The 24,452-nt window shown below is 43.7% G+C and overlaps 1 protein-coding gene and 1 pseudogene across 2 annotated transcripts in view; both read left to right on the top strand.

Annotated features, from left to right (window-relative positions):
* Positions 1-24,452, top strand: part of LOC124615370 (semaphorin-1A) — a 911,857-nt gene that overhangs the window by 502,684 nt on the left and 384,721 nt on the right. The window lies entirely within an intron of this gene.
* Positions 19,576-19,709, top strand: LOC124617257 (annotated as a pseudogene).

Genomic DNA, 24,452 nt, shown 5'->3' with positions numbered 1-24,452 from the left:
TGCCGATCGTTGCTGCTTTATTAGTCGTCCATTGTCGGCCGTGTTGTAAACACTAGTCTCCTAGCGACGGCATCGTGAGTTAGCGGCATTTCACAACTCATTCGTTTCTCCAAGCTCTACTGCTACTACTGTTGACATGCTCAATGAGATACCGAGCGCGACTCGTAAATTATGTACGAAACAAACTGTGATACATTTCGTGCGCCACTCGTGAGTGCCGTGATAGTGAGTGGAATTACGTCCGTTTTCGCAGTGACACATAAGCGCAGAAAGCCGCCGAAAGGCGGTGAGAAACAAATTGTTCTCTGTTCATAGTTTTTGCGACTTGTGCAAAATTGAATTTAAAGGTTACGGTTAGAAGTCTCTTCGTTTTTTACGAATTATATATGAAATTCACCGCTTTGTTGGTCGGATATTTGGATACTTTCTTGCTGCAGCTGGAGCTTAATCCATGCGTAGTACGGATCGCAGAGACCGCCTAGAAAGACAGGCCAGCTGCCGGTCAAAGGCGCCAGTAAGTTGGCGTGTGAACTGCGAGGGTGCAGTATAAATGAATCCTTGTAATCATACGCGTCTCTACTGTGTTGTCGCGTTTACTTCCCCCGGGACAGGAAGTAAAATGAAATGCGTGGCGAGGGCCTCCCATCGGGTAGACCGGTCGCTTGGTGCAAGTCTTTTGAGTTGACTCTACTTCGGCGACTTGCACGTCGATGGGGTTGAGATGATGATGATGATGATGATGATGATGATGATGATGACGACGACGACGACACAACAGCCAGTCACGGAGCGGAGAAAATCTTCCGACCCAGCCGGGAATCGAACCCGGCATTCGCTCGCGCTGACCACTCAGCTATCGAGGCGGACCACGGGACAAGGGAATCCTGTGACGTAACGGCAACGCGGAGGAATACATACGCTGTCTTGACCTGTATGATAGCATGAATAACGGTAGTAATCATTCCGAAGCGGAAGATCTGACAACGTTGCACGCTTGTTCGTGCACTATATTGAAACACTCTTTCCTAACCCTAACAATGGACATTGAGAGTGTGTGTAATCCCGGCTGTCAGTCGTCGCTAAAACGTTGAGCACACCCCCAGTGTGTTCTTTGTCGTTGTTTCCCCAACTTTCTTCCTAGAGATTGAGCTGCAAGCGTGCTACGTGAACATGACGCAGAGTCTCTATATGTACTCTGACTTTTGGTTCTTCATTGCTAATGTTAATTCAGAATTTCTCGTAAATTCAATATCCAGAAAATCCTCTTTACATTTATTACTGTTCGCTCAAATATGACGGGAAAATCGTTATTACTGTATGTTCTCGCCTTTTCATGTCTTGACGTCTTGTCTGTTGTTGCTATGAAAAATTCACTCTTATATATTTCGTGAATGTAATATCTATTGTTTTAAAGTTTTTGAAAGTTAATATGGTTAAGCATTTGATAACTTCTTGATGCATTAAAAAGGCATTCGTCCGACTTCTAGCCAACGTTGATTCCTCATCGTTGTGAATGTTATAAACACGCAGTTTGCACCACTTGAAATAAATTATAGATGGTTGCACAGTCTTCAATTCTGTTTACATTATACAGTTGCTCAGCCTTGATCACTGCACTGCAGCGTTTCCTCGTGTAACGTGGTTGTCTGAATTCATTAAAATCTTGCAGATTGTCATTTTCTACACGATATAATTCTTGAATATCGATGAGCGTAGTCATAATTAAAGTGCTTCTCAGTAAGTCTATTCTTCTTTTTAAATTTTGTAGTTTCTCCAACTCGAACGTCTGCACCCTTCTTCTGTTACATTCCTCTGAGTACTGCAGATTCCCATCTCAACATACTAGCTACGTTAAAGGTATGACACCAGTTTTGGGTACATCGTTCTTCTGTAAATCGTAATCAGTTAATAATTTTCTACTATTATTCTCTTCCAAATAATTTTCAACAGTTTTAAGTCACTATTGACATTTATAGGTACAAACATGAGTTGAGCGGATACTTGTCTCAGACTGAAAACTAAAGATTGATTACAGTTCTGAATATATACTTTTATTGATATCATCGCCTTTCGTTTTCATTGACGACCCTGGTAATACAGTGACCTGAGGCCGTCATCGGCATTCCGTACGGCGCTGATAACTCCATGCAGCACTTGATATGACGTAAGGACGTCTGCTGACGAATTCCATCTGCTGCATTCTGCCCCAGCGGTATCTCAAACAAATAATGAAAAATAAAACACACATTTGAACAAATACATTGTATCAGATACACTTAAATTACGTCTTTTGTAGTGTCTGCCTTAGAAATAATAATAAATTAGCTTAGCGCTCACTGGTTCCCTCGCGTACACTGTACAGACTACACAGAGTTTTGTTTTTATTAGTCTTTATCCAAATTTTTATGTTCTTCACAAATTGCAATATCATCTGAACTTTTCTCGCTGACCAAAAATCGATTCTGGTAACTGGAGTCGAGAGTCTTTGTTAATCCGCCTTTTGGGTTCTTTTGGTGATAATTCCAGAGAAGCTTTCGTCGCTTCCAGAGAAGCTTAGAAGTGAAACACCAATTTTCATAGATTTAGCTTCAGAAATGTTTTAATGTGACGAAATATTTTCAAACACACTGAAACGCGTATTTTTTTTATTTCCAACCGAGAAGTCAAATAAAAATTTTCTGTGATTTACCTTTAAAAATGCTTTTATATAATGAAATATTTGGACGAAAAGTTCATCCACTCTTTCACCACCTTAGGTGTCGAATTTTCACAAACACTAAACACATTTTTTCTTATTTAGAACCGATAAATCAAATACCAGTTTTCATGGATATAGCTCTAAAAATGTTTTGTAGTATTTTAATTAATATTTATTTAAAAAGCTTTCCCACACTATTTTGCTCCTTTAGAGGTTGAATTTCTGCTGAAACACGTGTTTTTTACTTCTGACCGAGAAACCAAATACCAATTTCCGTAGTTTTAGCTTCAAAATGTTTTCAAAAAACATTTCATCTCCTGTTTCACCCCCTTAGAAGTGAAGTTGAAAAAAATTTCGTCAACCATTCGTACAACGTAAGATCAACATCCTGACCAAATTTCAACTTTGTACCCTTAGCGGATCGCCCAGGGCGATATTTCAGTCAGGATATTTCTTTCTATATATAGTTAGTTAGTTAGTTAGCTGTAGACACGCTTGCTCATTTATAAACGCAGAGCGTACCAAAAACTTGGCAACTGTAATATTTGTGGGGAATTTTCCGAATTTAATTGAGCCAAATTCTATACCCTCATATCGTAAAAGGGCACACATTCGCACGTGGACGTAGGTATGGTTTGAAAGCCGTTTGGCGAACGCTCAGAAACTTATCATACGGGACGTGCTCTCCATCGTGATTTGCGACAACGACGACGATCTGCAACACCAGTTGTCGGGTACACCTGGGGGTTCCAAACTCACAGATTTTGCATCTGAAAGATAGACGCACGTAAAATTCCCGCGTCAGTTTTATTAGCGATTCTTGAAGTGCGGAGCGATGGCGTTCACATGCCCGTAGTAATCGAGGGCGTTACTGGTTTCCACGCAGTGAACGCTTATGCAGTGAGACGCGTGACAACGGACGAGAGCAGATTAGCAGCAGACAGCGTCGAACAGCACAACCGTTCCAGTCGTAAAGTGTTGGACCAGCTGTGCGGACAAAATGGTTCAAATTGCTCTGAGCACTAAGGGACATAACAGCTGAGGTCATCAGTCCCCTAGAATTTAGAACTACTTAAACCTAACTAACCTAAGGACATCACATACATCCATGCCCGAGGCAGGATACGAACCTGCGACCGTAGCGGTCGCGCGGTTCCAGATTGAAGCGCCTAGAACCGCTCGGCTATTCCGGCCGGCCTGTGCGGGCAAGACTGGCGCCCGTGAAGTCAAGAGGTCACGTAGTAATGTCCAGCATCCACGTGACCTCCTTCCAGCCACTTATGGATGAGTAGTTACATAATTTTTTCCCCCAGTTCAAGAGCACGATGTCTATCGAAGTGGTGTCGAATGATTCGCAGGGTATGTATCTTTTGTGTGTTTATTGTTTCTTGTGTGTTTATTGTTTCATGTTTGTCATCTTTAAATACCACATATTGTTGTGCTGGCAAACCAGCAGGCATGTCACGCTAGGACAAACCCATTTCTAGGAGACCAATCGTTCTGCTTTGTTCGAACTCAGATGCAAGTATGGTTGTCGACAAAACTTAACGGCACTTGATTTAACGTCTCCACTTCGCTTCGCGCCACTTTTCAGACGGAACCTGGTGTAACATTGAACCCTCTGATTAGTATCTACGCATTCACGGTAATCGGTATCTTTATCACAACGTACCATAGCGGTTTAAAGCAAGTCGAGACTAACAACTCGATATAGGTCATTTGTGGTCTATTAAGACGGCAAACAGCCTCAAACTGACCTGCAAAAGCCACCTTAGCTACGGCCTATGCGCGCCGCGCGCGATTTTGAATATCGTCCCGTCCTCCTAGGCCATCGGCGTAGTCGAACAGATTTTTGAAATTTCTTACGAGGATAAAGAAAGTAAGAAGACTTTTGTAAACATTATGCAGAAACCAATTACGTTTACAATTGTGTATCAGTTTATCCCTAACAGGCACAGTAGTCTCCTAAGAAGGTTAGAAAATCAAAACGATATGATTATTAATTTTATACTGTTAGAATTTACAAATCTTGAGGTAAAAGTTACAGAAACGTGAATTTTACAATTAGCAAGTTCAATAACAATGTGTGGTTAGTATTAAAAGCAGAGTTTGTAGAGGAAAAAGAAATCGTCTATAGGCGGTTAAACCTTCAGAATGCAGTCAGCCAGATCGGTACTAAATGTTGTATATCGACAGAGTATCAATCAAAACTCCGATATAGTTTGTGCTATGTACTTCCGTGCAGCAGTGCTTGCACAAACGGCAAGTAATAGGTAACACATGACCTACGGAGCGTAACTGCTAGCACATGTCGCGTCGAGCTCTCCTGGCGAAGTGGGTAGAGCGTTAGTTTGTTGTACCAACGGTCTCGGGTTCGGGCCCTGGTTTTGCCAGTTTTTGTACTGTAGAACCTGTGAAACTGTTAATGGGACAACATGTTCGTGATATGTAAAAGGACTGTTCGCAGTTTATAGCACGTTGTATTGGCAGTCCGGTTTCGCTTCGTTTACTTGAAAGTAGCAAACCTGTAGAGTGCATTTGTAGTTTCACTGAATAAGTACAAACAATCAGAACAGAAGAACAAAGAAACAATTTCACCACCTGTGCAGAAGAATAAAAGAAGAAGAAGAAGAAGAAGAATTAACTGCTAGATAGCAGTACTGCCTACATCTATAAACTTTGAACTTTTAAATGTCATGATCATTTTGTCCCACATAACATTTCACATGTACTCGTACTACACTGCAAAAACTGGCATGACCAGGGCTCGAATCTGGACCGTTGGTTGGACGGACTAATGCTCTACTGACTTCGCCATGGGAGCTCCACGCGGCAGAAGCTCAGCTTGTCCTGGGCTCCGTGGATCATGTGGCACTTATTACTTACAGTTTACGCAAGTTCTCTTGAACGACAGCACCTGGCACAAACTATATCAGTGTTTTGGTTGACTGTCTATCGATGTAAAACGTTTAGTATCGATCTGAATGTCTGAAATCTGGAGGTTTGGGTGTGGTATAAGACGACTATAGGATATTCAAAATGTTGCGGGGTGCGCATACGATATAGCCTCGGTAGCTATTGTAGGCTAGCTAGAGGTAGTGTGGCGGCTTGATAGACCGCCAGTGTTTTACATCAAACTGTTTCTCTCGATTACCCATACAGTTAGCGTTTACACGCTGAATACTGAAGAAGATAAAACACAGCACGTGGCAGGGCTACTTAGTAAAAAATGAGGGATTTTCGGACCTGCACCATTCGCATTCTGTAGGAGGGAAGTGGCTGTGTGTATACTTGGATATGCACTTATCATCTTATTCTAATGAGGCCTACGTGGGCTGTGTGGTGGTGGCAGAAGAACTGACCCACTGCCTTCCCGAAAACCGGTTCTCTAAATTTCCCATGCAGGGTTTTGCGGAACAATCACCCGGAGATTCCCATTTCTCATTGACATTATCTTACGTTTATCCACATTTAGCGCGAGCTACAATCACTACACCGAGTGGAAATACACTGATGCGCAAAACTTTAAAAACGAAAGTAACTATCGCCAGACGTGTTATTTCCAGTTCACATAGTTCGATTAAACTTGGACCGTATACAGAAAGAATTACACATTGAGAGGAACAGATAGTTCAAATGGCTCTAAGCACTATGGGACTTCACATCTGAGGTCATCAGTCCCCTAGAACTTAGAACTACTTAAACCTAACTAACCTAAGGGCATCACACACATCCATGCCCGATGCAGGATTCGAACCTGCGACCGTAGCAGCAGCGTGGTTCCGGACTCAAGCGCCAAGTACCGCTCGGTCACAGCGGCCGGCTGAGAGGAACAGAAATGAGGCTTTTATTCAAAGACAGTAATTACACTGAATTCAACGCGATTTGTGATGGTGCCTTGGACTTTACAAAAGGTGGGACATCGTGATCACCACGGATGAAACGTATGCTCTGCAGCGTGCTGTTATCCTGACCACGAGCTTGTAAAGGAGTACTTGGGGCAGGGCGCTCCGTTCCTCCGCGAGCTGCTGGATGGTTGTTGGTACAGGTGGACATCGCATCCCACGCGTGCTCGATGGGATTCGAGTCGGGGAAACAGGCAGGCCAGTCCATTCGCTGAATATCTCTCGTTCCAAGAGCTGCTCCACCTGCGCTGTCGTGCATTGTCATCCACGAAAGTCACTTACGTGTTGAATGTATTCCGGAAAAGACGCACATGGGAAAGGACAGTGTCTCAAATTAACGTTGTGTGGTGACTGTAGTGTTCAGGGATTTGGAAGTCAGTACGCCCATGCAACGTCATGCCTCCCCAGACCACAGCACTTGGACCACCAAAACGATCATGTTCGACAGTGTTCCTGGGTGCATTACGTATTCCCATCTGTCGCCACATGAGCGCACATCCAAAATCACTACTGCTACTGAATGTGCTCTTATCAGAGAACAACACGTGACCCACCCAACGCATCAACAGTGTTGCGCAAGGTACAGAACTGTATGACCATTGCATGTGGCGCAGTGCGAATGATTCCAGGTGTATATGGAAGAGTGCATGTGATTCACTACGAAGTAGGGCTGAAGGATGTCAAACGGACCTCTACCCCACACTCTTCCCTCTCTAGTCAAGATTTGCAGTATCTTGTTCGCGGCACACGCTCCTACCACTGTACAAAAATTTCCGACTACACGAACTATTGCCGATATTCGATCTTTCATATCTGTATTGATTGGAATATTACGCCACTAGAATAGTTGGCTATTCGTTAATATTATTACTTTAAATGTGCTCGGGATGTTAATGAACGCCGGCCGGAGTGGCCGAGCGGTTAAAGGCGCTACAGTCTGGAACCGCACGACCGCTGCGGTCGCAGGTTCGAATCCTGCCTCGGGCATCGATGTGTGTGATGTCCTTAGGTTAGTTAGGTTTAAGTAGTTCTAAGTTCTAGGGGACTTATGACCACAGCAGTTGAGTCCCATAGTGCTCAGAGCCATTTGAACCATTTGTTAATGAACTAAAAATTTTTGTAAACGCTACGCTAGAGCTAATTACGTCTACAATTCGATCCAAAATTCAGCCTTACAAGCACGGTAGTTTCTTAACCAGAAGGCCTGACGAATACAATGACGTAATTATTTATTTAATGCTATTAAAATTCACAAAATTGTTAGGTAAAATTTACACAAACGTCAATTTTACAATTTGTAAGTGCTCGACGAAGCCGGTGGCGTAATGAGGCCAATCAGTGAAAACTAGAAAAGGTCAAATGTGGGAAATAATTCGTACAGTCGCAAATATTTGTACAGTGATGGGAGGGAGTGCCTTGAGCAACACACTAGAAATCCTGACCAGTGGGGGCTGAGTGTAGGAGTGGGGGTACGTTTGAAGGTCACTTTTGTACGTTTTTCTTGAATAACTCGAAAACAAAGGGCTCGAGCGAAAACGTACCCAGTAAGAAATTTAACTACATTAAATTTGCTATGGAAACGTCCTGTACATTTTTTTTCTGTAGGGCTAGTAGTTAGCACGCGGCGAATGAGAGAATATGAAAATCTCGCGCGTGGTTTGTGAGGGAAGTTGTAACACGGCGGGTTGCATGTTGAATCGTCCTGTGTAATTAAAGCAACTTTTCTACTAATTTCGACTAGTGCTACCTCCTGTACGAATATGTGACAGGTTTCTTGTAAACAGCCTGTATAAGGACACCGTACAAATAAAAATTGTCAGCACGAGACAACACGCTGAAAGGCTTCAGTTCTGCGACGAAGTGGGTCCACAAACTATTTCGAGTATGCCATCTCCAGCTGAAGCAATTCTTATAACTGGATCCCGTACACCTATGAAATTTTTGGGGATGTCCGTCGCTAATTTTCAGCCGCTGCCCTAAATAGTTTCAGAGATTTCTATCGGGTTGAGGTGGGCAATTTAGTGGACAATTAGAGGTGCGACTAGATGCCAGAATAACCATCAAACCCCAAACGTATGTGTGTGACCACGGCTGTTGTCATCATGAAAGACAAGACTGTCCACAGCATACTCATCATGAATATATAGAAGAAAGGCAACACTTAGTCACCGAGAATATCAAAATAAGCATCCTGCTTCATATTCACGGGAACCTGAAAGACTATGCGCAAGTCAAGGTACGAAAAACACCCCTACCACATCACAGAACTGCCTTCAGTCTGAGCACCACCTTCCAGATACTGTAGGTTGTACACCTTCACTGAGCTCTTCGTGTACTCGACGGCTTGCTTCGTATGAAAGGAAACCGTAGCTGACGACGGAAGTTTGAATCAGCCCTGGGGCCCTATTCTGTATCATTCATACCGATCGGTGTAGTAGGTTAGTTTCGGTAGTGACGTCATTTTAAGTTCTTTATCGAAATATCCTATTCAGTAAGCTTCTGAGACCTGTTACCGAACGGTCCTCCCACCGATTTTACGACAATTGTACCGACAGATTTTGGATTTCGGTGTGGCCCTGTCGATCGGTGAGCTGTGGTTTATGTACACCTATAATTTGTTATTTTAAACATATTTAGCGGTTTTAGCTTTGGATTTAGTGAGTGTGTTACTAAAGAATGACCAGAGGACGCATCCGGTTGGAAAGTGAGTTCATAATAGATTATTTTCCTTTGTGAGAAATATGGTTACGTTAGGTTAGGTTGTTACTGTGAATGATTATATCCAAAAAAAAAAAAAAAAAAAAAAAAGTTTTCGGTCAATATTCTCTCAAAATACGTGTTACTTTTATGCAAATGAGAGTTTAAAGATAATTAAATATCAAGACATCGGCTCTGCTTACGTATATTACATGAGTGTGTACTGACGTTACTGGTGACTTTGTGTACTTTTTCCCACAAATGGTTTAGTTAGTAACTATCGAAACGTGTTTACAACTTTCAAGTAACAGTGGAAAGCAATTATGTGAACCCTGATATTGGAAACCTTCCAAACTATCACATATTTATAACTTACGCAGAACCGTTTGGCAACGAAGTCAGCCTACGTTCCCCTACGCAATAGTACAAGAATTGAGGCCCGAGTACGAATTGTTTGGCGTGGGAAAGTGGTTAGCGCGCGGGAATGGGTTACGAAAAGACGCGGGTTCACGTACGGATGGGTGCAAAAAAAAATTTTTTTTTGTCCTCTTCATATATGCAACACGTTCTGAGACATTGTTATTCGAGGAAGTTTAGATTTTTCTGCAATATTCGTTGTTAGTTACATGTAAGAGCGCACTTCCTCAGTAATGATTTCGTGATTTCTGTGCGTTTAAAAAACGAAATATGAAACTGATGCAGATGAAATTGCTGTGAGTGAAACAACCGACAGTGACCTTTATATTTTTTCTTGTCAGAAATAATTCACCATTTTTCCGAATATGTAGAGATTTCAGAGTATGCGGTTAGACCGGAATTTAAGAGCACAACTTAAATTAGTGGGAATGTAACTAGCAGCAGTCATCTTCAAAATCTTGCTTGTCACAAGTATTTATCAGCGATCGAATCCTCAACATCAGTAGACAGAGATGAAAGATCTCCGCTGTAGTATTTTTAGACTGTAGCACCATATACGAAACATTTTCATTCGTGAGATGCATGTTATAAACTTCGACGAACCGCTGGAGCTCTCGAAAACGCGTTTTTTAAATTTTGTTTTTAAGACGCTAATCGTTGACGTATCATGCAGGGAAGTGGGCTGCTTAATCATTTGGATCTCTAGGAGCGAGTTATAAGCACATTCTGTTTCTTCTTACCGAGCGAGGTGGCGCAGTGGTTAGCACACTGGACTCGCATTCGGGAGGACGACGGTTCAATTCCGTCTCCAGCCATCCTGATTTAGGTTTTCCCTGATTTCCCTAAATCGTTTCAGGCAAATGCCGGGATGGTTCCTCTGAAAGGGCACGGCCAATTTCCTTCCCCATCCTTCCCCAACCCGAGCTTGTGCTCCGTCTCTAATGACCTCGTTGTCGACGGAACGTTAAACACCACTAACCTAACCTAACCTAACCTGTTCTTATTCTTTGAAACTCTCAGAATCAATTTTTTGGATGTTTTTATAGATGTATTTGTACAATGTGGTACTAAACACTGTTCCTAATTCATTTTCCGAAACGTAAGATACAAAACACGATGTCAGTGTGAATGAAAATGAGATGACATAATGCGGCATTTACGACAATCTGCAGAATACACTCAAATACGCTATCTTTTCGGTGCTTGGAAGAATAGCGCGCCTGTGTCGTCTGCTAGCCGCTATGTGTTCGTGGCGCTGTGCGCCCTGCAGTGTTCAAGCGCGGATCTGTGACCTTGCTTTTGATTGGCTTGCGCGACGCGAACCGAGAACAGAACTTCGATTCTCTAGACCCGATCGGTATCGCTTCCGAAATGGATACTGAATAACGCAGGGGCTCTAATTCGAGTACTAGACCGTTCGGTGCTCTTGAGTACCGGAACTATCGGCACAATAGCGGAAAGATACAGAACAGACACCCTGGAGGCGTTCTCAGTAAGCGGAACGGTTGAGGCGACTGCTTGCGAAAGGCAGGAAGGCCGAGTTCGGGTCCGGAACAAATTTTCATTAGTCGCGAGATATCCATTCTAGCCTTTTTTGTGGTCGTTGAAAGTTTCAGAAACGACAGTGTAACTATTCGGGTGCTGGGCTTGCAACCTGTACTGGCCCTGCCCTGTAGGGCTAGACGGCGAGGGGAAACATTGGTGTTGGCAGTGTGGTGGCGGTGGCGGTGGCGGTGGCCGTGGCCGACATTGGGCTTCTCGCCAGAGGCGAACCTGTCTGCGGGAGCGGAACAGCGGCGCAGCGCGCGGCGCGCTGGACCGCTGCCAGCCGACAACCTCCGTGTTCCCCTGTCCGGCCGCCTTCTGCAAACCTAATGCTCACATAAATATCACACACTCCGCGCCTGTCCATCCGAGTCTTCGCTCTTAGGTGGCTCTCCGAGCGAACGCTGGCCTGTCTTCCCTTCAATAGGGCCACTCACGATTCCTTTCTGAGTTGGCGAAAAAAACGATTTCCTGTCAAGGAGAAGATCAATCATTACCTTAGACGAAAATGTACATTCTGTTCCAAAAAGATTTATCCGGTTTCGCAAGGCAGTGTTTCACCTCGAACCTCTTCTACAGAAGTGTGTATGTTTACTGTACATTCGCGTCGCTTCTGAATATGACGCTAGTCAGTTACCAGTGTGTTAGTCCGCCTGTGGTTCCCGTGTCTTGTTACCACATACTGCACGTAACTGTCTCCATTTGCACTGCAGTAGCGGATCGTTTAGGGCACTCAGTTGTGTGCTGCCAGATCAAAGCGAAACACTGCCCGCCCCGGTAGCTGAGTGGTCAGCGCGACAGAATGTCAATCCTGAGGGCCCGGGTTCGATTCCCGGCTGGGTCGGAGATTTTCTCGGCTCAGGGACTGGGTGTCGTGTTGTCCTAATCATCATCATTTCATCCCCATCGACGCGAAAATCGCCGCAGTGGCGTCAGATCGAATGACTTGCACCCGGCGAACGGTCTAACCGACTGGAGGCCCTAGTCACACGACATATAAAGCAAAAGAGTGAAATTCTGAAAGATCTTCGAGTGAAGTTTCCGTCCGAGCATAGCGGTACTACATAGACTGAGAGTCCACTGCTATTGCCTTGAGGCTCTAGTGCAGAGGTTCCCAAACTGGGGGGCGCGCTCTCCTAGGGTGGGGGGGGGGGGGGGGGGGCGTGATGATGTTGCAAGGGGGGGCGCGGGTGGAGTTAGTGGTATAAACCTAATATTTCTTTTTAATATCGATATTTTAATAAAAATGAATGTGCAGGTATTAATGATAGATTACGGTGCTAAATGCAATCGTTTGGCGTCCCACTTCCCGCAATCCTATCTCAATAACCTATCCTAGAACATACAGCTTTTGAAGATCACGTTTAGTATGACACGTTTAGAACGTCAAAGACAGAAACTCTCAAAATTACTAAGGCGATATGCGTTAATTCTAATATATCAGATTTGTAAGCAACTTACTTCTGGCAATTGGAAAACAGAAAAGTCAGGTATTAACTATTCCGTACATTTGTACACATGAAGTGAACGTAATCGTGTTATAACTTTTAGCCGTAGTAGGCTATGTTCTTCAGAGTAATAATCACTTATACTGCGTAACTGCAAAAATGCCGTTTTTTTACCCTGTCAAACCGCGGATCCCCATGTGATGCGATTACAGTGACTTTAATAGACTGTATACTCTTCAAATGAACTGGCGGGTTCGTAATTTGGACGCCAGAAAAATGTGCATGACGTGAATCCGAAACTAGTACAAGTGTTCGTTCTAAGCAGAGTACTTCATACAGAAGTACGCTGGCCCTCAAAAGGAAATATGCTAGGAAGATTATTTGAACTTCGAGACGAAGTGATGCAGTTGGTGGAAAATAACGAAGAAACTGAATTGTATGTGGAATTTAGTAAGCCCGGTGTTCATGTTGCATTGGTTTATCTGTCAGATATTTTCGAATCTTTAAACACATTGAATTTGAAATTACAAGGTGGAGAGTGAAACGATTTTTCATCGGGATGCCATCATAGCGTTTACAGATAAGTTTCAACTATGGAAACGTAAAATTTTAGCCTGCCATAATTCCTGCTTTCCCAAATTGTTTGGAATCCTGGAAGAAGCCCGATTTCAAAACGATTTTAAGGATACTGATACTAAGCGTAAAATATCAAACCATTTGCAGCACCTCATTGATGAATTCGAACGATACTTCCCTAACAGCTGTGATGATAAAATTTATTATAGGTTAACGACGGATCCATTTCACGTTGACGTGGATGTGTTGCCAGTCAGACTACGAGAGGAAGTCTTAGAAATTAAAAATGATTCTGCAGCGAAGTATAACTTTGACAAGATGGATAAGCCTTTATCTTGGGTGAAATATCTCACGGTACATCCCAGCACAGCAGAACAAGCACTGAAACTGTATTTACCATTTGCAAGCACTTATTTGTGCGAAAGAGCATTTTCGGCGGTAGTGGCAATAAAAAATAAGCTTAGAAGCAAACTCAGTATTGCCAATGATTTACGTTGCGCAGTTTCTACTATTCAGCCAAGAATTCAAAATCTTGTAAAAAATATGCAAGCTCATCCTTCACATTGATTTATTTGTTTGTTTCTTGCCATATGTGTGTGGAAATAATATTTTTATAATAAATACGTCACATTATAAGAGAACTTGTTATTTTCATCCTAACTATCCTTACATGTAGGTAATACTGTAAAATTATAGAAAACTATTTCGAAGAAACAATATAAAATAAACTTAGTGAATCTGATTTAAATATAAATACTGCGTGTGATCCTTCTGGATTCTGATGTTATGTGTGGTATGTTATTTCAACTAATAATAGTATTTCTTCTGGATGAAGATACAGCGAAAGTTTATCCTAGATATGGCAAGCGAAGAGTAGTCCTAAAATCGTATACGGGTGAAGAAATGGTATGCAGCAAGGTAAGGAAGTAGTTTTATTCATATTTTTTTAAAGTTCTGTGTAGTCTGCACGACTATTGCGTAAAACTAATATTTTATTTTTTGTCTGGTTCTGGGAACTGGGCCTTTGTCGCCGTTCGGTAACTGTCGTCGTTGACATAAATGCCAACCTATGCGCAATGACAGTGGGGAGCGCTAGAGGCGTACAAATCAGTGATGTTCGTTAGCACCGTGACTTGAGTGACTATTTTTGATAATGAGTGAAAGTAATAAGCTACACTCAACTTAAAATAATAGCTCGCATCCACTAATCTCCAAAGGTCGCAAATATTTTTCCTTGTTTACCAAGGACTTTCTTTACTTTCGGAGTGGCTTATAATCACTAGACTAGACTGATACCGTAATAACTGCGACTCTATACATTAACAGCCCACCATGTTACATGTCGTCACCATCACAAATTTTTCAATAGTTTCTTGATAATTAATAAAAATCTATATTTTTATGGGGGTGGGGGGGGGGGGGGGGGGTACGTAAGTTTTCTTTTCGGCAGAAGGGGGGCGTGACAAACAAAAGTTTGGCAACATCTGCACTAGTGGGATTACTCACAAATTTGGTTGAGGCTCATTGCTACTGAAATTAAAATCAAGAGGGTTGTTGGAATACCATCGACTTTTTACATTTGACGTTTCATCAGGTAAGATCGAAAACTACCCACAGAAATTGTGTGGACAGAAACGTTCGCCTACTAGATTTTTCACGTTAAGCCATTAATCTCTCTTGTTATTTACATATGCATGGTGGTCAGAAACAGTCGGAAAAGCTAGTAAGGGTTTTACAGGGTAGATTGTGCTAAGAAATAATTGTTAAGAAAAAAATTAGGTAAGTTTTTTCTTAACTATTTCTCAGCAAAACGCACCCCGCTACATCGTTACAAGCTTTACAGATTGTTTCTGACCATCATATATAACCCTTGCACACTAACGACCGTGATAGAAAATTTTATTAGTATTTCACAATTCAAATTGCACTTCCCACGCTTAAATACACAATGTCTTGATCCCAGGTGCCAACGACTTTGCCGCAGTGGTAACACCGGTTCCCGTCAGATCGAGGTCAAGCGCTGTCGGGCTGGGCTAGCACTTGGATGGGTGACCATCCGGTCTGCCGAGAGCTGTTCCCAAGCGGGGTGCCCTTCTTAGGCAAACTGAGGATTTGCTGTAATGAAAAGTAGCGGCTCCGGTCTCGTAAACTGACACACTCCGGTAGAGCGGTATGCTGTCCACATGCCCCTCCGTATCCGCATCCAGTGATGCCTGTGGACTGAGGATGACACGGCGGCCGGTCGGTACCGTTGGGCTTTCCAATGCGTGTTAGGACGGAGGAGTTGCTCGCAGAGTCTTGGTTTAGGACGCACTCCTAAATTCTAGAAACTTTGCTCCGTAACGAATATCCTGTCTACGGCGTAACCAGGAGCTGAAGTTCAGTAGCACTAACCGTCTAGCTGCGCTGTCATTAGGCGCCAAGCCAATGACACACGAGTGATTCGGCTCGTTACTTAAATATTCTGCAAAAATTAAAACCAAAATCTTATTTTCACTTTATAGTGGTAGCTAATTATCAAGTGGTTGTCCCCTACGACTATAAACGAAATCAACGCTTTTGTAATAAGTATTTTAAGAATGAATGTTTTTGTTACTGTCCACAAACCATCGCCTCACAGTCGCTGCTTTGGCAATGTATGTATTGTCATGCTGATGGAATCATCATATCGAAAGTATTCGTACACAATGCTGTAAAATGTGTTTGCATCCTTCCGCATTTAGCGTTTTCTTAAGCATAGTGAAGGAATCACACCCAAGCCACCAACGACACCGCCGTAATACAACACCACCTCGTCCGTATTTTATAGTTGGACGTAGATATGATGGCAGGTAACTTTCCAGATATTCGGCAAACCCAAGCCCTTCGAACTCAGTGCCACAAAGGGTTCATTGTAATCGTCACTTCCAGTCGCCCATTTCCAGTTACCTGTCCAGTGGCGTCTCTCTTCACGCTGCCTCAAGCGTCGCTTTCCACTGAGTACAGAAATGTGTGGCTCATGACGGGCTGTTCGACCTTTGTACCCATTCTCTTTTAACACCCTGCGCACAGTCATTGTGCTAGCTGGACTGCTGGTAGCACTTTGCAACTCATGGGTGATCCCTCCCGTTGATTTCACGCCATTTTCAATAACCACCGGTCGCAATTCTCGACGGTATCTGTCTGTACACGAGGTCTTTGTTCAACTGTAGTTGTTTCTTCTCGTTTCCACTAAACGATCGCATCACCAAAACTGGTTTGGGCAGCTTTAGAAAGGTTGAAAAGTCGCTGTTGAATGACTCAATCGACTTTCGAAGTCTCTGAGCTCTCCTGACCGACTCTACTGGGAACACAGTACTCACTGCCTGCTTCTATACTGATAGGGCTGTATGTCGTGACATCTACGGGGAAATACCGTATTACACAGGTGTGTGCGGATACTGTTAAGGGGAGGTTTACTATCTTTTGGTTAATAAAAATCGATTTTTTAAAATTGCGTATTTGGATCCATAAAAGTGTTTAGAATCCAACCCTGAAACGGGTTTCCGAGTACGTACGGAAATGTTTGTTGTTCGTGGTTGAACAAAAAAATGCACCTTCCTAAAATCGGCCTTTTTCATACACCAGTTTTTTTTTCTTTCGGAGGACGAGTTATTGTTCCGGTGCTTGAGAGGAAACGCACAAAATTCAAATGAATGTTTGAACGCGTGTGTTTGGAAGCTAGCCCCCAAGCTTTTGCATTCAGGGGCGAAGACTTTGGAGATTGCAACTTTCCTGGCAGTGAGCAGCTTCAACGAAGGGTATTCAGCAAATCTGAAGACCATGACAACGATGGACATCACGCTGGGACTCTATTCGACGCAATTCGCCAAGCATTCGGACGACCACCGAATTCAAGCGGCCGAAAACCGCTTGTCACCGGCCGTACGAGCGGCTCTTGAGCAGCGGAGGATGACCGAGATCGAGCAGAACGCCCTCTATGAGTAAGAGGAAGGACCAGTTTATGGACCGGGAAAAACAGATTGAACATACGTTGCATAATATTGAATTTATATGTAGTCAAAACTTCAAACACATTTTTATCGCGCGGTGTGGTAACTTCAAATCTACTGAACCGATTGGCATGATTCTTTGTTTCCGACGAAGCTAACTAAATTGTCTAGGAATTGTACCACTTTTATTCCGATCCATCAACTATAAATAATTTTTACTTGGCCGACGAAGTCGGAAAATCGATGAAAAAACCCTATTTTTTTCAAATGGCCGCCATTATGTTTCCTATGGTCCAAATAACTTAAGCGAGGTATAACTCCTAAAGAATCTTATATACTTTTGCTAACGTCAACTGAATTTTGATTTCAGGCGAACCGGCTGACCTGTGACATACCGCGCGTGGAAGTCTACAACGAAATTTTGTTTCGTTCCGACGGCACTTGCGCCTTTGCTCCTCGACATTTCCGGTGGGAAAAGTTCCAGTCTATAGAGGAAATATCAATTAACATTTTGACCAAATTTGACATTGGTATCTATAACACATCCCGAGAAAAGATTCTCAAAGAACTTGCTTTTTTTCGGACCAAAGATAGTAGACCTCCCCTTAGTGAGAGAGTCTTTCCGCTATTCAGTAAAAGTCATTATTTACTGAGGCCATGAGCTACATAGAGCATAGATAACGAACCTGTGGTGGCCCGATCAACGGTACGGAAATGCGGCAGGCGGCTGCCGCCGAGTGTGTTGGCAGTATATCTGTGTCGAAGAGGATGCGGGAGATTTATGTTCCGTCGCGGTGCTGTTAGTTTTGACAGACGTTCCGGTTAACGGGTCTGGCGCAGATGTTCTTCCTTTGCCGAACTCTTCTCTTCTCGCACTATTTTTACCTTTGCTCCTGCTGCGCTTCCCGCTTTCTGTATTGACATGCGCCTGACGGTCTATCGGAGCATACGTAAATCTGAATTATAGTCTCGTGTTCCCGTTGTTTTGTGTGTGTCGAGCAAACAAGCGCTTCGGAGGAGACCCTGTTAGACAGAACGCGCTCGCGTGATTGTTTATTGTCGGCCTTCGCGCCCAACAGTTTCAGAGCAGGCCAAAGAGGTTTATTGGCATATTGAGCTCGTCACCCTGCTGTAAAGTATCGGAAAACTACCGGCAGCTCAAGCAGTAATTTTTTAACAAGATCTCAAAAGATACAATTAAGCGTTAATTGCTTCTAATAACCTTATAGGTCGGCCAACCACAAACTTGTACCTAAAGTGAAGGACAATCGAACAATTTAAAATCAGAGATGGTAAAATACTCTTTATTAAACTGAGTAAAAGTCCAAATTCTTAGTAGCTGTTCATTGTGTGTTAACTGTACAACGACCTGTTTCATATCCTGGAGGTATATCTTCAGGTCATATAAAACTAATACTTCATCTGCCACGAATTACAAGTGCGCATAAAAGCATGTTACTCATCGGTAAAACCTTGGACGAAACGGGAGATGGGGATCCGATCCGAACCATGCAAGATTACTAGTACATCTCCAAAACCCAGTCAACAGACGAGCCCATACGACACATAACAATCGACTTTTGATAGGATGAAACCACAGTCAAAGGATTGTGTGCTTTAACTGGTTTTTCTTTTTTCTCCCGCAGATTTTGACAATGGTTTTATCCTATCATAAGGGGACTGTCACGTGCTGTCCGGGCTCGTCTTTTGACTGTGTTTTGGAGATGTGTTACTGATCTTGCACGGTTCGGATCGTATCCCCTTCTGCCGTTTCATCCAAGGTTTTACCAACGAGTGACATGGTTTTATGCGCACTTGTAATTCGTGGCACATGAAGTATTAGTTTTATATAACCTGAAGATATACCTCCAGGGTATTCATTGAAAACACAATAAACAGCTATTGTGGATTTGGAATTTCATTCACTTAAATATAGACCATTTCACCATCTCTGATTTTAAAATGTTTGATCGTCCTTCACATTACGTACGTCGATTGCTTGTTTCTGTAAGAAGTGAACTGATAAATGCAGGCCGACTGTCGTTCTCCGAATCAGGCAGTGGAGGTGCTAAAAGCATCTTTTGAAATTTTTGTCACTGCGTAACCTCAATTTCTACCGCTAGATATATCAAATAGTTTGGTTACAAGGAGTAATCAATGAAATACCATACGTTAGTGATTAATACGACATACTACTTTAAAAATGTCGCCATCCGGTTCACTACTTCTGACGTTACTGTCTTAACTAACACTCCATCCTCCGCTCCAACCCCTCCCCTTGTCCGTCACCCCACCCATCTCCCTCTGTTCCCGGGTGTATTACGTGTGTCCCCCCCCCCCCCTCCCTCCCTCCGACGAATAAGTCCTTCGCCTTTTACTAAGTATTTCCGTGGCGGGGAACAATAAATGAGTGTCTTATAAATTTTTCATAGTGCTCTACTCTTCTGGAGTATTTATCACAAATAACTCAAACCTAGCTATCTAGAATACCAGCGTAATGCACAGCTTGTACTTGTAATGAATGGCAAGAACCAGTATGTTGTGTGTTGAAACCTCACACCCCTCAATCCCCCAACATATGAGGGTACGTCGAGCATTGTCGAACATGGTGGTTTTGGTGATCCAGGGGGATGAAGTGGGAGGCATAATGTTGAACATAGTACACTCCACGATCAACTTCATTCTAACACTGTACTCTTACCTGACCTCGTATACGTTTTATCAGGGATGTATTCGCTCTTGAATTCATCTTAGCGTACCGCACTTCAGTTGATAAAAACGGAACCGTTATAGGATCGCTTCGTTGTCCGTTGTCTGTCTATCTGTCCCACTGTTAAGAGCCCTTTTTCTCACCAACGAAGGGACGTTTGAAGTCGATATTCATGCCACATACTAATGGCTACGGTCCCTTGGCGGTGTAAGACGTCGAAGCTTCTAAGCCAATGCAAAGATGCGACCATTTATGTCACATATTTTGATACTCGCAAACTCGCTCATCGAAACCTATACAGTACTTCCCAATTGTGACGAGTCAGTTGCTCGGCCGCCAATGACCAGACTTTTTCAATTGGTGAGAGATCTGGAGAATGTGTTGGCCAGGGCAGCAGCCGAACATTTTCTGTATCCAGAAAGACCCGTACAGGACCTGCAACAGGCGGTCGTGTATTATATGAAATGTAGCGTCCACTGTTCAAAGTGCCGTCAATGCGAACAAGAGGCGACCGAGACGTGTAACCAACGGCACCCCATACTATCACGCCGGGTGATACGCCAGTATGGCGATGACGAATACACGCTTCCAATGTGCGTTCACCGCGATGTCGCCAAACACGGAGGCGACCATCATGATGCTGTGAACAGAACCTGGATTTATCCGAAGAAATGACGTTTTGCCATTCGTGCATCCAGGTTCCTCGTTTGAGTACACCACCGCAGGCGCTTCTGTCTGTGATGCAGCGTCACGGGTAACCGCAGCCACGGTTTGCGAGCTGATAGTCCCTGCTGCTGCAAACGTCGTCGAACTGTTCGTGCAGATGGTTGTTGTCTTGCAAACGTCCCCATCTGTTGACTCAGGGATCGAGACGTGGCTGCACGATCCGTTACACCCATGCGGATAAGATACCTGTCATCTCGACTGCTAGTGTTACGAGGCCGTTGGGATCCAGCACGACGTTTCGTATTAGCGTCCTTAACCCACCGATTCCATATTCTGCTAACAGTCATTGGATCTCGACCAACGTGAGCAGCAATGTCGCGATACGATAAATCGCAATCGCGATAGGCTACAATCCGACCTGTATCAAAGTCGGAAACGTGATGGTACGCATTTCTCCTCCTTACAGAGGCATCACAACAACGTTTCACCAGGCAACGCCGGTCAACTGCTGTTTATGTACGAGAAATCGGTTGGAAACTTTCCTCATGTCAGCACGTTGTAGGTTTCGCCACCGGCGCCAACTGTGTGTGAATGCTCTGAAAAACTAATCATTTCCATATCACAGCAGCTTCTTCCTGTCGGTTAAAATTTGGGTCTGTAGCGCGTCATCTTCGTGGTGTAGCAATTTTAATGGCCAGTAGTGTAAGTTTGTACGCAACCCTCAGTGCGGCTGCCCTACTCGCACTTTGCCAGTTTTTCATGGATGACAATGCGCGACCGCATAGAACAGCGCAGGTGGAGCAGCTTATGGAACGAGAGAATATTCCCAGAGGTTGAAAATAACGCTACATCTGTAAGCATGCTCTGCGCTCGTTGGTAGCACACCGCGTGTTGTACACGCCCACCGCTCCACTCGGGGTCACAGCACCGAGTTACGACACCTGAAGATAGGCGTATAAGAGCCCGAAACCGGTCGTGTGTTAAATAAAAAGAACCTTACAACTGTAGAGGTATTTTCAACCTCTGGTATAATGCTCAGTTGCGGATGTTCCTCGGGCAGGATTGTTTGGAAAGAATATTCGTCGAATGGACTGGCCTGCCCGTTCCCCTCGACTTAAATACCATTGAGAACGTATGGAATTCCTTGGGGAGGCCTATTGCAGTACGTCCACGTCCCCCAGCGACCATCCAGCCGTAGTCAGCCGCGCTGGAGAAGGAATGGTTCAAATGGCTCTGAGAGCTATGGGACTTAACTTCTGAGCTCATCACTCGCCTAAAACTTAGAACTACTTAAACCTAACTAACCCAAGGACACCACACACATCAATGGCCGTGGCACGATTCGAACCTGCGACCGTAGCGGTCGCCCGGTTCCAGACTGAAGCGCCTAGAACCGCTCGGCCTCCACGACCGGGCGCTGGAGAAGTAATGAAACGCCGTACCACGAGAACTCCCTGTCAACTTTGTGGCCTGCGTGAGAGCACATTGCAAAGAATGCATTGCCGTTCGTGGTGATCACACACCGTATTAAGAACCGTATCGCCCATTTTGTAGTGCAGAAGGTGCCATCACAAATAGTGGTCATTTCCGTGCAGTTATTATCTTTGAATAAAAGTATCATTTCTGTTCGTCTCATTGCATACTTCTTTCAATTGGCTTCTGTACTATGCTGTAGCAGTTCTTTCTATATTTGATCCAAGTTTCACGGAGCTATATTACTTTGCAGTTACACGTCATCCCAAAGTTACTATCGTCCTTACGTTTTGCAGACCATTGTATTTACAGCTGGAAGACCTTTCTGTCGTAGAGGTAATAGACTATGTACACAAAGCTTCCTCGTGAATGAGTCTATCTAGTAGTGAAAACCGAATCAAAATCCCTACAGTAGTTCCTGAGATTAGCCCTCACATACATATGACAAAACCTAGTGTGAGACTTCAGATTACATAAGAGATATCTGTTGTTACACATATACATTTCAAACAACAAGAAAAATTCATTTAATTAGAGTTAGTAATGTGTAGTTCTCTGTAACTAGCATATTATGGGTACGAGGTAAATAAAATTGTGTAAGTAGAATCCCTTGATATATATTCGCTAATTTTTGTTTTCTGTTGTTGCAGGTAAGCCAACACAGATGATCAACATGACACCTTCATACGCCAGTATGAAGTGATGGAATTTCTCTACAAATCTGGTAATAACCCAGCAGTATAGATAGACAGTAAGTCCTTGTTTGTCTATGGGGACTACACAGCAAACAGAATCTGTATTTTGATACCAGTAGAGACAGTTCAAAACCATTCAACGAAATCTGAATTTGATCTGAAGTAGCAAATGGTGCTCGTGTTTCTTCAGCGCCTCATGTTTCACCCCCTCCTGTAGTATGATCATAGAAGAGTGAGACCTTGACACATGTGTTAATAGAATGGCGATGGGTCCCTCTAAGAACCCCCAGTTCGGCAAAACCCGTAGTGGCATCTGTCTACATTTATTGAGAGTTTTAAAAATGTGCCTCTACAGAGAGAACCTGTGAAGCAGCCATAGGCACCTGCAGTTAGGCTACCACTTGACATACCTCGAAAGCCAGTTGCCTGCCTGCAGGCGACTAAGGCTACTTCGCCAGACTTCTCTCTAAAGACACATTTTTAAAATTCTCAATAAATATGGATGGTCACCACCGAGTGTTTTGCCAAACTGGACTCTTTGCCATTTCATTTACGCAAGTGTCATTGTTGCACCCCTCTGAGATAATGCCACAGGATGGTGTGAAACAGTAGTAGTGGAAAAACATGAGCACCCTTTTCTGCTTCAGATTTCGTTCAAATTTCGTCGAATTGTTTTGTGCGGTCCGTAGTGGTTCCACACTGTACACCAGGGCAAAAATTGTGGTCTCACTGCACTCCAGAGGGGTGAGAACACGTTCAGTGGGGTCGCAGCCCCGTGATGTCCTTTGAGAAAGACTGAATCGTCCAGGAGGTGTCAACAGCATAAAAAGTTGACAATAACGTCGTCCTCTCGTTCGTCTCATTGCGAACTGTATGGAAATCAACGTCCCAAGGAAAGAGGTGGTGTGATTGACGCCCTGTATGTCACAGCTTGAGGCTCTCGTGTCGATTCTGAGCGGCAGTGAGTCTGAAATGTTTTCCACTCATAACAAAACCGCGTGATTTCAACGCTGGACGTCGCGGTTCTGAGGCGTCAAACGAAGGGGTGAAATGTGAGTAAGAGGGGCTCAACCTCTGAACTGTGGCCTTCTTTTCACATGTGTGGACATCTTGCTTTTTGAAGCTCCGCCATGTCCAAGGGTGACATCGCAGGGCACCATGCTTTTGCACCATTACAGAGGTAGGTTACAGGCACCTCTGGGCCAAATTTCACAATTACAGACGCCACGTAATACAATTACGGGTTTTCAAAAAAGTGATCCTTCAATTCTGTTGCACAGTGTATTTGAATTCCATGGACTACGCCATCCCAAGAAGCGGCTATTGCACAAATTTCCTCCCAAATACACGAACAAGATCCACTTGTCGCCAAAATAGACACATGCCTCTCCTCTGCATCTGCCTCGTTCATATCATTGGCAGTTATTATACACACACCTAACATCGCCACACTATCACATGTCCAGCTTTGTTGTGACGAATCAAAATATTCGCATTACTACTTCTCCATCCAGGTTAGGTTTTATGTGTTTTCAACTTTTATAGTCCTGTCTTCCTCAGTTGCGTGTAATATTACGGTATATTGATAATTTTTACTTATGGACCGTCTGACAGCAACTGAATAAAACACAATTTTAGTGCCATAAGCGTT

Source organism: Schistocerca americana, chromosome 5, assembly GCF_021461395.2.
Source record: "Schistocerca americana isolate TAMUIC-IGC-003095 chromosome 5, iqSchAmer2.1, whole genome shotgun sequence".
NCBI lineage: Eukaryota > Metazoa > Arthropoda > Insecta > Orthoptera > Acrididae > Schistocerca > Schistocerca americana.
This window is presented reverse-complemented; position numbering and strand designations above follow the sequence as displayed.